General features: G+C 30.5%; 1 protein-coding gene across 1 annotated transcript in view; it reads right to left on the bottom strand.

Moving 5' to 3' along the window:
• LOC117170040 (dipeptidase 1-like) overlaps positions 1-15740 on the bottom strand; it is a 140683-nt gene that overhangs the window by 4192 nt on the left and 120751 nt on the right. The window lies entirely within an intron of this gene.

The following is a 15740-nucleotide window of genomic DNA, read 5'->3' as shown; positions in this document are numbered from 1 at the left end:
TACCCTCGAATCCTGGTGAAGAAACTTATCATGTACTTGAGCTATTCGATTTCAGGAAATCGGACTGCAGGAAGACCGAAGATCCTGGTAAAAAAACACATCAGCGCAGATGTGTTTTTTTCATCAGGAACTCAGGGCTCAGCTCTATGTCAAATCCTGGAAATCGTGTAGATAAGCTAGAATTTCTACAGATGTGTGTTTCTTCAGCAGGAATTCTCGAAAATCTCTGTAGATAGGCTAATTGAGACCTAATTATCTCGAGATTTAATTACCATTTTTAATAATTATTAGCATAGTTAAATTCGTCTTTTCATTACGTATCCAACCGTATCAAAAACTCATTTTTGATAAAAATTCAGATGAGTGTTTCTTCATCAGGACGGCAGTATTAAAAAGTGACGATAGAAATTTGCAAGATTTTCAATTTTCGCATAATAACTTAATTTTAGGGAATTGTGTTTATTTTCAAACTACCGCCATCGATGGATATCAGACGGGAAAATTATTAGACGAAAAAAGGTCCAGCAAATGAGTTTATACAGCTCTTAAAAAACCGATTATAGTGCCATCAGTTTAAAGTTTTAGTTTTAGCAACCAGAAGATTGGTTAAGTAATGTTTACTTTGCGGTTTAATATATTGTTTTTAAATATTTTAAGCTCACGGATTTCACGGAAATCACGGAATTCATGGAATTTACAGAATTCGCAGAAAACAAGGAATTCCATAAATTCACGTGAGTCAAGAAATTCACGGACTCAACGGAATTCATGGATTTCACGGAATTCAAAAAATGCAGGAATTCAAATGATTCAAGGAGTTCAAAGAATTCACAGAATTTAAAGAGCTCAAGAAATTCACGTACTTCACGGAATTCAAGTAGTTTACGCAATTCCAGGAATTTATGAAACTCGCAGAATGAAAAAAATTTACAGATTTCGCCAAATTCAATTGATTTACGGAACTCAAAGAATTCGCGGAATTCAGGGAATTCAAGGAATTTATTAAATTTACGGAATTCACGAAATTTAAGGAAATCACGGAATTCAATTAACTAAAGAAATGCACGGAATTTTAGGAATGCAGGTAATTCAATGAATTTAAAGAATTCATTTCATTCATTAAATGCAGAGCATTTAAAGAGCTCAGGAAATTGCAGAAATTCACGGATTCAATGAATTCACAAAATTAAAATAATTCGCTGTATTTAAAGAATTCACTTCATTCAAGGAATTTGAAGAATTCAAGGAGCTCAAGAAATTCACTGACTTCACGGTATTAAAGGAGCTCACGGAGTTCACGGGATTTAAAAAATGCAGGTAATTCAATTACTTTACGATATTTAAATATTACAGAATTGAAGCAATTCCGTTGATTATTAGAATTCTTTGAGGTACTTGAATTAATTTGTTGCCAAAAATTTGGTGAATTCCTCAGATTCCGAGCATTGCGCGAATTTTAATTCCATTAAGAACATGAATTCTTTAAACTCCGTGATGTCTTGGAATTCCGTGTAGTTTTAGAATTCTATGATTTCTTTTAACTTCGTAAATTCTTCGAACTACGTGAACTCTTTCAACTTCGTGAATTCCTTAAATTTATTTAATTCCTTAAAGTCAGTGAATTTCGTGAATTCCTTGAATTCCGTAAATTCTTTAATTCCCGCGAATAGCTTGAATTGTGAAAATTCATTATATTCCGTTAATCACTTGAATTTCGCAAAATTTTTTAATTCCGTGAAATGTGTAGATTTCTTAATTTCCTTGAATTCTTTAAATTCAGTGATTTGCTGAAATTTCGTAATCTCCTTGAAATCAGTGCCTAAATATACGTATTAAAATGATCGGCCAATTAAAAAAAACAGAGTGGTTCTTTTAAATGCTCAACGCGAGAGTGGTCGTTTTAGAAGATTACTCCAAGAACGATTTTTGTAACATACAGGTAATTCTATTTAAAAATTTTCCATGACTAAAATTCATCCTTGTTCTCAAAATATATATTCCGATCGAACAATCCTAAGTTTTGCTCTCTGAAGGGGTCCACCTTTTAAGTGAGGAAAATGTGTTCTAGTTGAAATTTGTGGTCGGCAGTCGATCGTTTGTCGCGGTTAAAATTGAGCAAACTTTTCTGGCAGCCGAGGAAAACTTTTCTTCACCAAACTGAATCCGGATGAAGCGGTTCGATAAGCCAAAAGCCAGAAGCATCCATAGTACTGGTGAATACGAGACGCATTTATAAATGGGGGATAGTAAACAGCGTCAGAATGTCTGACTTTCCATAGTTTACTCCACTTCGTCATGTCAGTCCTAGTTTTATTTTACTACCTTCGTAAATAACCATTTTAACGCGCTAACTCCTAGCTTGAATAGCTTTTACCTCGCTTATTCCGTTAACCCGAATACTACGTCCTCTACATTTGCAGTCCTTTTGTTTTATCGTTTTGCCACACAAAGTTTCGTATTTCAATATCTTGCATTCATCTTTACCCAGACTGAATTTGCAAAATCTGAATATTCATTTAATGTGCGCATTCCTTGATCCTTATTTCCTAGTATTAAAACCATAAATCATTCAATAATCCGTAATCAAAATTTTCAGATATTGAGAGTTTACACATGTTTGAAACCGAGTTTGATATTTCTATAAATTACTAGATCTACGCTGAGAAAATTTTGAGCTAGACCGAATGTTTAGTTTGTAAGATGTGGTACTGCTATTTTATTAGATGGCACAACAATTACATTAGTTTAAGAAAAGTGAGGGGAATATATGATAGGAGAAATATGGAAACTAGGGGAAATCAGAGATACGGAAGTGAGGAAGTAAGAAATGAAAAAAAGAGAGGGGTTAGGTTATAGGAGAGGTGGAAATTTTAGAGCGGGGAAGTGGGGAATATAAAGATGGAAAGTAAGCGGAAGAAAATGACGAAATTGAATGGAGAAAGTTTAAAGAAATTACAAAAATGAAGGGTGCAGAGTTGGGAAAGATGACGAAAATGAAGGCAGAGAAGTTAGAATAAATAAGGGAAGATGAATCATAGGAAATGAGGTAAAGGAAAGTAAGAAAGGGGAAATTGTTAGATTTAGGGGAGTGTAATCAGGGTGAATTAGAAGAGGGAAACTGGAGAAAGTAAGGGGAAAGTGTGCAGAGCTACAAAGGTAGTGTACTGTTATTTTATTAGGTGGTACAACTATTTCATTTGTTGAAGAAAAGTGAGGAAAATAATTGTAGGATGTGTAGGAGAAGCTAGGGAAAATAATGAGAGGGAAAGTGAAGGAATATTATGGCTAGCGGAAGTATGAAAAAATAAGAGGTGGAAAGTAGGGAAAATTAGTGAAGATGAACTAAGGGTAGGGTATATAAGGGGTAAGCGAGAGTAAAGAAATGAGGGAGAAATAAGGCAGTGGGAAATGACAAAGTAAGGGGATAAGAGGAAATGAGAGTTGGAATTTAGAGGCGGGGGAATGAAGGGAAGAAGTAAGCAGAAGTGGGGCAATCAATCGAAGGAAAAGTAGTGGCAATGAGGGGAACTGAAGGGAAATTATGGGAAAAGTAGGAAAAATGACGAAAATGAAGGGAGAAAGTTAAAAGAAATTACGAAACTGAAGGAAGGGGAGTAAGGAGAAATTACAGACATAAAAAGAGAGGAGTTAGGAGAAACGGAAGGCGATGAGTTAGAGGATATGAGGGTAAGGAAAGCGAGGAAGGGGAAGTAGATAAAAACGGGGAAGAGGAAGCAGGATGTATTTTAAGACAGGCACTTGGGCAAGTAAGGGGAAAGTGTGAGATGGGAATGACAGGAAGCCAGGGTTGCAAAGGAAAGGAAAAGTGAGAGAATAAATAAGAGCAGGGAAAGTAGAGGCAGTGATGGGAAATAATAGGAAAGAAAGTATGAGAGTGTGGGAAAATAGGGGAAGAGAGATGGTGTGCGGGATGGGATAGTAGGAAAATGAAGGAAGAAGTTAGGGGAATTGAAGAGGGGTAAGTAGCGGAAGCGAGTGCAGAGAAAAAAGAGTTTGGTGTGTGTGTTTTTGAGTGGGGGGAGAGGTAAGAGCTCGGAAACGAGTGTGAGGGAAAGGATGTGTTAGCTTTCGAAGTAAGGAGAGGGAAAGTATAAGAGAAAGAAGTTATGACTGGGTAGTTTCTGTACGCGCAGGAAGCAATTAAAGTTAATTTAAAAAAAAAAATTGGGAAAACAATATTTTTCTCAATATTGCACATTCTTTGTAAATTTTTAGATGATAAGCGGCCTAAAATTCAAAATATTTAATTATTGGCGAGAAGTTTCTTATTAGCATGAAAATTTTGAATTTATGGTAAATATGTCCTTTAGAGTGGGCTCTAAAAAATATGGCCGCCTCTTGATCAACAAAATGCAATTTTTCAAACCTTTATTGAATGAATTTATCAAACCTTCCATAATAGAAAATTGAAACTGTAATCCCTTTAATGTGTATGAAATTAATTCTTAACTAGCATCTGTTTTGGCGATTAACAACTTTAGGAATACTATATTTATTAAAGTTTTTAGGAGAAAGACCTTTTCAAACTCTTCAAATGTCACCCAGTTAATATCGCAAAAAATTATTTAACTTCTAATTAATTTCTTTCGGAATTATTTTGAGTTGCAAAAGTTTAATGTGCAACAATTTTCTGAATCGGAGAAGGGAGTGCTTTTTATTCGAAAAATATGGATTTATATTTCAATAGAGTTAAGGCAGGGAAAATTTCTTATTGATAACATTTTTTCAAGATGAAAGGAAAGTATTTTTTATTTTTAAACTTTTACTGAATCCAAGTACAACATTTTTTTATTATGAACAACTTTTATTCTATTGGAGGAAGGATATTTTATGATTTAATTCATTTCTGAATTGGAAGAGGGACTTTTTCAAATTTCAACATTTTTATTATTATTATTTTGATTGTGTTAAAAGAATTAGAATTGTTGATTTCAGATAAGAATTTTATTTCTTAATCAGAAGAGAAATTTATTTTTCATTTTTAACATTTTTATTGGGTTGAAAGGGAGGGAATTTTTTTTTTTTTAATTTTTTGTGAGTAAACAAATTTTAAAAAAAATGATTTTAGTTAATTGAATCAGGTAAAGCTTTGTATGTTCCATATTTGGCTTAAATCGAAAAGGGGTTTACAAATTTGCCCTTCAAAAATAAAATTAAAAAATAAATTAAATTTTTTAAAACATTTTTCAGACTAAAAAATTCTTTTAAGTGCGATTCAATTAAACTATTATAGAATCTCGAAGTCTTAACCGTAATTATATAAGATTGCAATTATAAATTGTAAAAGATGATACACATTATTATCCAGTATTTGATATATCATGTAGAAACATGAAACATTAAAATATATTGTAGGAATTTTGCTAAACTAAAATAAGAAATTTTATTACAACAAAGTATTATTGTAATTTTCACTGTTTGAAATAAAAAATTTTTTAGTCGTAAGTACTTCAAGTTTCATCATTTTAAAAACTTTGAAAATTGTATGATTTAAAATTGGAAGCTTTAAAAATGGACGAATTCAGCTAGTCGCCAGGAAATTTAGTCGCCAGAACATCTATGCGCTGGGACACCTAGTCGCTGGGACATCTAGCTGCCGGAACATGTAGTCGCCAGGACATCTAGTCGCTAGGACATCTAGTCGTTAGGACATCTAGTCGCTAGGACATCTAGTCGCCCAAAAAATTGAAAAACGTTGTAGAAAATCAAACCATATCATTTTTCTTGGGTAATTTAAAAAGAATAAAATAGTATTTTAAACTTCACACTGTTTTCCATCCAGTTTTAATGCAGTAGGTCTCAATGGGATGCCTTCTACGTAGAAATTTGTTGTTGGTTTTTATGTATAATTTGATACGATTTATAACATAATGTTCCGGTGACTAAAAGTTCTGAGGAACACGCCTGCTAAACAGTTGTCTCAGCGACTAGATGTCCCGGTGACTTGATGTCCTGGCGACAAGATATCCTGGCGACTAGCTGTCGCGTGACTTCACCCAAACTTCCCCTGAAGATAATATTCACCTCTTAGCATCAACAAATTTTATTTTGATATTTGTTCACACTAAGAGGTGAATATTATCTTCAGGGTAGCTTAGGTGAAGTCTTGCGATAGCTAGTTGCCCAAACATCTATTTGGCCCTGTAGGACTTGAATAAATTTATATTACAAATAAATACATAATCGTGAAATATTTTTATTTGTTTAAAAAAATTTTCTTTTCAAAAAATTGTTTTAACGACTGTAGACATCGACAAATTTAATTTCAAAATTTAAAATATTAAAGGTGTAGAGAAAGTTTTTACCGAAAAATAAGTAAAGAAAAGTTCAATATCAAATAACATTTTTGAAATATTTATGTGTATTTTAATTGCCTGAAGCTTACTAGCTAAATTTTGAATAATTTTTAATTTATTTTCTTTGTATTATTTCTGTTTTTAGAGAATAGTAAAAAAGATTAAAAATGTTATCCTTAAATTCCAGAAAAGGATTCAAAAGTTTTCAAAAGAATTTAAAAAGATTTAATTCTTTGAAAAATCTGAAATGATTTTTTATTTAAAAAATTTAATTTTTGAGTCACAAGAAATTGAAAATCTTACCAGTACCATGAAGGGTCCTGACTAGAACTTACTATTCCAGTTGTTCTAGCTAAAAACAAAAAAGCTAATATTCTTTATTCCTAAAATTTGGCTTCACCAAATCTTCTTCAATCTAAAGAAGATTTATTGCATCAACTTTGTTCCCTCGTTTGCCTGGTAATAATTTATGGTGTCTAAAGTTTCTGGAGTATAACTTCCAGGTGGATGGGAAAAGTGAGGAAGGGGATTAGTACTCGTCATCTCTTGCTGAAACTTTACAGGGATTCGATATCGTCGACTAGGTAGTCTTTAGAGGATAGCACCCTTAATACCACGACCATTTTCAGGATTTTGAGGTCGACTCTACTCCGGTGACTTATAAATCCTCAGATTTAACGGATTTAAACCGCTGACATCTTTCTGAGCAAGACTTTTGTGCGCTGGAATACTTATCGATGTTTTTTTTTTAAACATTTATTTTCTAAACTCTTTAAAGTTGTTTAAAAGTAACAAACTAAACTAAATTTATAGAAAATTTCTTTTTCAAATTATCTAGTTATATAAGTTTTTTAGGAATCTGTATTATCAACGAATAATAATGTAATATTTTTAAGTATTTACTGACTTGATGGAGCTAAGAATTAAAAAAATTTTAATTCAGTTGTTCTGAAAAAGATCTTTTGCTTTTACTTCTATGGAAATCGAACCTCAGAACTTTCAATTTCCGGCCAAGTGTTTCCCCACGAAGCTACTAGAGAGATCGAGAGAAGAATTATTTTTCAGAAATACATACATTATTATGACAGGTTTTACATGCCAAATTTTTAAAGGAATATATATTAACATCAGCGAATAGCAGAAGGTTTCAACGCATTTACAAACCAGATAAAGCTATGAATTACAAGCATTTTATTTAAATTTTTTCTGAAAAAAGATTTTCTCTTTTAGCCCCGCTGAGAATTGAGCCACGAAACTTCCGATTGCTGGTTCGGTACATTCCCATTAAGCTACAAGTGAAATCGGGAGAAAAATCCCTTTTCAGAAACACACGCATTATTATGCCAGGTGTTACAAGCTAATCTTTTCAGAGAACCTGTATTATCATCAGAGAATAACATAATTTATTATAACTTATTAAACTAAAATATTATAACTATATCATATGACATTTATCTTTGAAAAATTTCTAATTATAATGAAAACGCTGAGATTTATGATGTAAAAGCGAAAAGGATCTAAAAAAACTGAAAACAAATTTATAGTGCTTTTATTTACTTATTTTTTAATAATTTAAGAAGAATACCTACTATTAAAAAAAATTTTAACAAAATTAAGATTTTTGAAGAATTCGAACAAAGAATTAAGAAGTTTTTTATGCATTCATTAATTTTTAAGGTAATAAACAGATTTCCTTAAGATTTTTAGAATTCTTTTTTATGTATCAGCAAGACTGCGAGGCAAGTTTTTAAATATAATTTACAAATTTCAGAAGCAGAGATTACCATTTTTTAAATTTTCCAAAAATACAAAAAAAGTCGAATAGGTTTCAGAAATATTTAGAAGTTTTAGAAAGAGTCGTAAATAATTTTAAACTTCGAACGATTTTAAAATTTGAGAATTTTCATAGGTTTCGAGAGAATAAACCAATTATTTAAAGACTCCTGATAAAAATTAATGATGTATTGTAATTTACAAAATTAATGTTAAAAGAGTATTTACACACTTTTCTAAGCATTTCAACAAAGTTCCAAAATTAAAAACAAACCTTAAACATTAAAGGGCAATTTTTTATTTTGCAGGATTTAAAAAAAATCTAAGAAAAATTCGAATCAGTTTCGGTGATATTATTAGGAAACTATGAATAATTTTGAAACGGAACTAATAATTACAAGAATTTTCAAAGCTTTCCAGATAATAAAAAATGTTCTTAAGACTCGTAAAAAAACATAAAATGTTATTAATCGAAAAAACTATTTCTAAGATTTCTAAGAAGAATTTTAAAGCTTTTATTTAATTTTAAAAGGTGTCGAAAAATTAACAAACATTTATTAAGATTAATGTAGAATTTATTAAATATATATTTTTTTAAATTAACTTTTAAAGAAGATTTTGAAAAATTCGAAAACTTTTCAAAAGTTTTCTTAAAATGTCAAAGGAATCTGGAAGAATTTGAGGCAATTTTTGAAAATTTTGAACATTTATCACAATTTTAGGAGTTATTTGATTTAGATTAAAAGATATTTTGGATTTTTAGAAGTTTTGAAGAAATAAAAAAAATTTTACTTTGAAAAATATTCGAAAGGTTATAAAATATTTCTTAATTTCTTCAAAAATAGTTTTATTTTCATGTTTATGGTGAGTTATATAGGTTTTTAATACATAAATTTACAGTAATTGATAATAGTTACTTTTTTCATATTTGAAAGACTTTTAACTTCAGAAAAATAAAAAAAATAGATTTATGGACAGACCATTTTTATACTACTAGAGTAATAAACATTGAAATTAAAATTTCAATTTTAAATCTTCGGTCATACGATCATTTATTAATAAAATTAGTTTATAACAACGTTTCGGCCACATTTTTGTGCCTTCTTCAGGTTTAAAACATGTTGTGTATTCTAAAATTAATAATATAATGGTAATTAATAAATAAATATTTAAAAGTCAAATTTTTTAAAAAAAGTAATCGAAAATTTGTTTTAACAATGTACTTACAATTTGGGTCATAACAAAATTTTTTTTTGTTGTTAAATATTAAATCCATATTTGAATCAGTGTTTTTCCATTTTCCAATCGAAAAATATCATTTCATAATCACTATTTGTTTAAAAAAAAAAAAAAAAATATTTTTAATTTCTGTAGTCATACTTAAATAATATACAAAAGGAATTCAAGGAACTCCATAAATTTACAAACTAAAATAGAAAATTTTGATAATACGTATCTAAGTATTTTAAATATTAATTAAAAATTTTATTCAGTTCTGAATTCAAAAATATTATTGTCAGTTTATTCGACGTTATAAGTTAAACTAAATGTAAACTTTCCAATCGTTTAATTCACATTATTTCAGTATCATGCTCAGTTTCGAGCTCGGCAGACCTTGGTTTATCCACAATACGTGTACAAAATGAATTTTAAAATTAAAAATTTTCACACAAAAATTTTTAATAATCTACATATTATTTAAGTATGACTACAGAAATTAAAAATATTTTTTTTTTTTTTTTTTTTTTAACAAATAGTGATTATGAAATGATATTTTTCGATTGGAAAATGGAAAAACACTGACTCAAATATGGATTTAATATGTATTAACAAAAAAAAAATTTATTACGATCCAAATTGTATGTACATTGTTAAAACAAATTTTTGATTACTTTTTTAAAAAACTTTGACTTTTAAATATTTATTTATTAATTACCATTATATTATTAATTTTAGAATACACAAAATGTTTTAAACCTGAAGAAGGCACAAAAATGTGGCCGAAACGTTGTTATAAACTAATTTTATTAATAAATGATCGTATGACCGAAAATTTAAAATTGAAATTTTAATTTCAATGTTTATTACTCTATTTGATGGACGATCGATGAAAATTCCTCGTTGTTGGTTACACCTTCAACAATACTTTTGATTTTATACTATTTGTCTTAGCTATGAATGAATGATTTATTTATTAAACTAATTAATTATGAAAAGTAGAATCAATTTTATTTTTTTACAAAATTTCTGTTTTATCATGATAGTTTTGATTTTTCCGATATTATCGAAAGAATTAAATCAGAAGTTTTAGATTATTTTTCGGAAATTAACGAGACCGATCAAAATATTTGAAGTTTTCGTTTCGAAATGCAGCACTAATTGCTGTCGTTTCCTTAATCCTAAACTTTCAAGTTAAAAAATATTGAAATTTTATTTAGATATTTGAATTTTAAATCGCACAAACGGGTTATTTAAAATAAATAACATGGGAATTCTCGATAACTCTATAAATCTATACCTCCTGCACCACAATTACTCTTTTCCAATACTTTGTTCAGCGACATTTTCGGCTGCAGAATTGATTGTTTAAAAATTTCAAAATAAAGAACTTTGATGTAGAATACCATGAAATTTCAAAATACGTCATCAGAATTGCAACAAAATTAAAATTAAAATAATTATTTTGTTTATTCAACAAAAATAATAATTTTTCATGGCATAAATGGCATAAAAATATTTTCAAATAAATTAACATAAATGCATTTATATAGGCGTTTTGTACTGGCGAATCACGAATCTGAAACCAGATTTTCAAAACTCAAGATGGTGAATCCAATATGGTTGCCAAACTTACTAAAACATTTCGATTTTACAAAAATTCTCAAATAAACCAGATAACGCTTCCAAAAATGAATTAAAAATTTCAATTTTCCTAGTAATTAGTACATGTGCGTTTTTGGGGCCGCCGATGATGAATCCATGATCATATTTCGAAAACTCGATATAGCGGATCTAAAATGGGCGCCAAAACTTACTAAAACTTTCCAAGTTTCACAATATTCGCACATGGGGTTTCTTGGGGCCGCTGATGAAAATTTTTTTCTCAGATTTTCGAAATTAAATATGGTCAATCGGATACCGCTTCTAAGAAAGACTGAAATATTCCAATTTTCATCAAAATTCGCACATCTTGTTTTTTGGGACCGCTGATGACGAATTAGAAATTTGAAATTACAATTACAAATTAGAAATGGTGGATCAGATACTGCTTCCAAAAATGACTGAAACATTCCGATTTTTATAGAAATTTATACGTGTGGGTTTTTGGGGTCTCTGATGACGAATCAGTGATCAGACTTTTATAACTTATTATGGCCAATTCAATATGGGCGCCAAATTTATTGAACAATTCCGATTTTCATTCAAATTCGCACATGTTGGGTTTCGGGGCTGCTAATGACGAATCCTTGGTCAGATTTTTAAAATTAAAGATAGCGAATTTTAACACCGCAACCAAAAATGATGAAAAATATTCATCAATTTCATTTGCAGCTTTCAAATTTCTTTTCGCAGTGGACGTATTAATCGCCGTTTCCTAACTCTTATCTCATGCAGGGGAACATTGACAAGATTATTGTTACTTATTATTTTTTACATTTATTTTCAAGTTTATTGTTATTTTGTTTGGAATAAAACTTTAAAACATTTTACGCAGTAAATGTCACAGGCCGAAGAAGTATCGTTTAGGATTATATATTGCCTAGATTGACTGCTCGGAATTCTCTATTCATTTTTTTCCCAACAGTGAGCGCAGCCCTGAAAAAATTTGATCACATATTCATCGGCAGTCGCCTCCAAAAACTCCATTGGCGAATTTGTTTGAAAATCGGAATTTTTCAGTCGTTTTCGGCAGCCATATTGGATCCGCCATACTTGAATTTTGCCAACCTGACTTTGGGCTTGTTAGCAATTACACTAAAAATCCCCATACACATGCATGTATGGGAATTTATTTGAAAATATAGCTTCCATACGGAAAATTAGGAATAGCAAAAAAATTGGCTTTTAGCCAATATATTGGATTTTCGGAAAACTAACTTATACATTTTGTAGCTTAGGGTTCATGGACCCAATAATTCCACTTTTCACAGGTATATCTTCACAAATTCTAGACAAAAATAATTATAGAATGATTTGATGCAATAAAAAATGTGTATTTTTTGTTAAATAGACGAATATAATTATTTAAGTTTGAATTTTGTTACAATTCTGATAAAACATTTTGAAATGTCAGGAAATTTGACATTAAAATTGTTTATTTTTAAATATTGTAACAATAGTTTCGGTAGCAGAAAATGTCGCGAAAATAATTGTTGGAAAAACGGAGTTTGGTCATCAAGGGGTTAATATTTGTTTTATATCTAAATAAAAAAATTGAGTCGCGTGTGTAATGCCGGTGTTTATAAACTAGATATCCAAAATTAACGATTGCAATTTAAAGAAAAAATAACGAGTAACTCACAATAATCAAAATGCAAACAGGACTGATTACCAATGCCGAATTTCTTTATGAATTTTCATTACATGTATTAGCTCTATCTTTCTCTACCCATATTATAGCAGAATACACAATAGATTTTAATTAAGCAAAATAATTAGGTCTGGTTTAAATTTGATGTGCAATTAACCTTGTCGCTCAGAGGAATCTGAAATGGTAGCCGCCATAAACGTTTTAATCGATCTTCTGAAGTACACTCTGAGAACCTGGAAGTACACTGTTAAAAGTTTCTGTTGGAAACTTCCACTATATGTATTGGAAGTTTATTTCCGAAACATAAGGTGACGCTACCATACAAAATGTAGTTTCCAAATGATGGCATCGGTATAGTACTCAAAGTGTATTGGAATTTTACAATACAATTGCAATAGCCCGTAACTCGAAACCTGTTGTATTCATGGAATTTAAAGATTTCATGAAATTTTAGAAATTCGTGTCATTCACAATAATTATGAAATTCAATGAATTTAAAACATTTAGAGAATTAATGAATTTGCAGAAATTTACGGAACTCATGTAATTAATGGAATTTACGGAATTCACGTAATTAACGGAATTGAAAGAATTTATGCAATTGACAGAATTAAAGAAATTCATAGAATTCATGGAATGCACAGAATTAATAGAATTCATGGAATTCGCAGAATTCGCAGATTCATGGAATTCACTGAATTCCGCAAATTCACAAAATTTAAGAAATTCATGGAGTTTAAAGAATTTACAGAATCCAAAGTATTTACGGAATTCATAAAAATTACGAAATTCCAGGAATTCATGGAATCCATGTAACGCCCCAAATTCACGGATTTCATGGAATTCAAGGAATTTACGACACTCAAAGAATTAATAAAATTAAAAGAACTCACGTAATTCATGGAATTATGGGCATTTAAAAAATTACGAAATTCGTATAATTAAAGGAATTCATGAAATTAAAAAAATTCACGAAATGCAACAAATTCATGGAACTTTCGTAAGTCAGTAAATTCACGGAAATCAAAGAGACTTCACGAAATTTATAGAATTCACAAAGTTGTCGAAATTCATGAAATTCATGGAATTTTTCAAATTTTCGGAATCCGCTAGTATTCATGGAATTTTCAATATTAAAGAAATAAATTAAGTTTAATGAATTTATGGAATATAATGTAATAACCGAATTCACGGAATGCATGAAAATCGTACACATATTATATGTCTTTCATTAATTTCTTGAATTTCATCAATTCCGCGAATTGCTTGAATACTTTAAATTCTCAAATTCTTTAAATTCCCTGAATTCCTTGAATTTCTTCAATTTTTTGATTGCGTGAATTTCTTCAATTCTTTGAATTTCGTGAATTCCATGAATTAAGTGTCCATGAATTACATAAATCCAGCAGATTTCACGAACTCCATAATTTATATCAATTCTAAGAATTACGTGAATACCACAAATCCAATGATATGGGTGATTTCAGCGAATTCCTTGAATTTCATAAGTTCCATGAATTTATTGAATTCCCTAAATTCTACAAATTTTGTGAATTTCTTCATTTACATTAATTCATCGAATTCCGCGACAGCCGTGAATTCTCAGAATTCCGTTAATTTCTTGAATTCCGTGAATTCAGCGAATTTGAATAATTCCGTGAATTTCTATCAATTTCGTTGATTACTTGCATTTCACGGATTTCTTGACTTCCGCAAATTCCTTGTGCAAAATTTTCGTCTCACAAACCCTCTAATACTTATATTGGAACGCTGGACGGTGACTTTACAATTTTCAACACTTACAATACATGTGTTGCAATTTCGTCATTCCAATACCATGTTTTCAATTTAACTTAATCTTGTATTGTAGAAGTGTTGCAGATTTCCAAACATTTTTAACAGTGTAGTGTAAAGAATTTTTTTTGTCGCTAAATAATACACATCCGTTAATTGTTCGAAGCTACTGGAACCTTACATAGTGGATTTTGTGATTATCTGTTTTACCAGAAATAGGCGGGAAGAAGATAATAAAAGGAGGGAAGGGAAAGGAAGACACGATGAAATTTATGGAATAAATCAAATTTTGTCGGGAGAAATGGCTCATTTCATGAAGTTCCCAAGAAAAATGATTGGAAGTAGGTAGGATTATAATTGTTTACTTCAATTCTTGTCTATCTTATTTTATTGTACCTTGTCTTATTCGATTCTATCGTATCCGATTTTATCCGATCCTACTATTTTGGCCCATTCCCTCCTACTTTCTATCCCTCTTTCTCCTTTGAGAATGCTTCATTTGGAACTACTTAAACTACATCTCCTTTTTATATTATATCTAGACGTGTGCAAAAAAATTCGAGCTGATTTCTAACCGACATTGTACGGACCTAAAATGTCAAAAAACCTAACTGCGTCGGACGCTATCCTCGGATTGAATTTTTCGATTCAATCTGTCTGTCGCTCGATTGTCGAAAACCGAAATTCACAGCGCGCTATCGTCGGTTCGAATTTTTGGATTCGATCGGCCCGTCGCTTGAATGTCGAAAACTGAACTTCGACACGCGCTGTCGTCGGTTCGAACTTTCCCTTCGCTCTGTACGTCAGTTTTTGGAATTTTTGAATAAAATTTTCAGAAAATATACCTTAGGGTATCCTTCGATTCACAGAGGAACAGGAATTCAAAATAAAAAATTTGGAAAATTTTTAATAATTTTTTTCTGATGCTCGGCGCGAATCGGACTTTTGTAACGTCCAGCGTTTCGTTTATCGAACGAATTTTGAGCAAGCAAGGACTTCTCGTGACCAAAATGCGGAGAAAACTATGATAAAGTTTTTTGAAAAGTTTTAGATCAAAATAATTAATAATTTAGGAGTAGTGATGATTTTAGTTAATGTCAGCGCTGGAGTTTTCGAGTGTACTATAGACTCTGGGGCTTACCGCCGCCGCCGCCGCCACACCATGATCACTCAAAAGTGACCTTGAACATTCGCATTGTAAACAATCCTATGCAAAAGTTTACTGAACTTTTTCTAAATCCATTTTCAAGTCCATTTAAAAATAAAAATAGATCAGTTAGTCCTTATCTACTGGATAGTTCACGCCTGAGTGTCAAGATTACATT

This window comes from Belonocnema kinseyi, chromosome 3, assembly GCF_010883055.1.
Source record: "Belonocnema kinseyi isolate 2016_QV_RU_SX_M_011 chromosome 3, B_treatae_v1, whole genome shotgun sequence".
In the NCBI taxonomy this organism is placed as follows: domain Eukaryota; kingdom Metazoa; phylum Arthropoda; class Insecta; order Hymenoptera; family Cynipidae; genus Belonocnema; species Belonocnema kinseyi.
The sequence above is the reverse complement of the archived record's forward strand: the minus strand, read 5'-3'. Positions and strand labels throughout refer to the sequence as shown.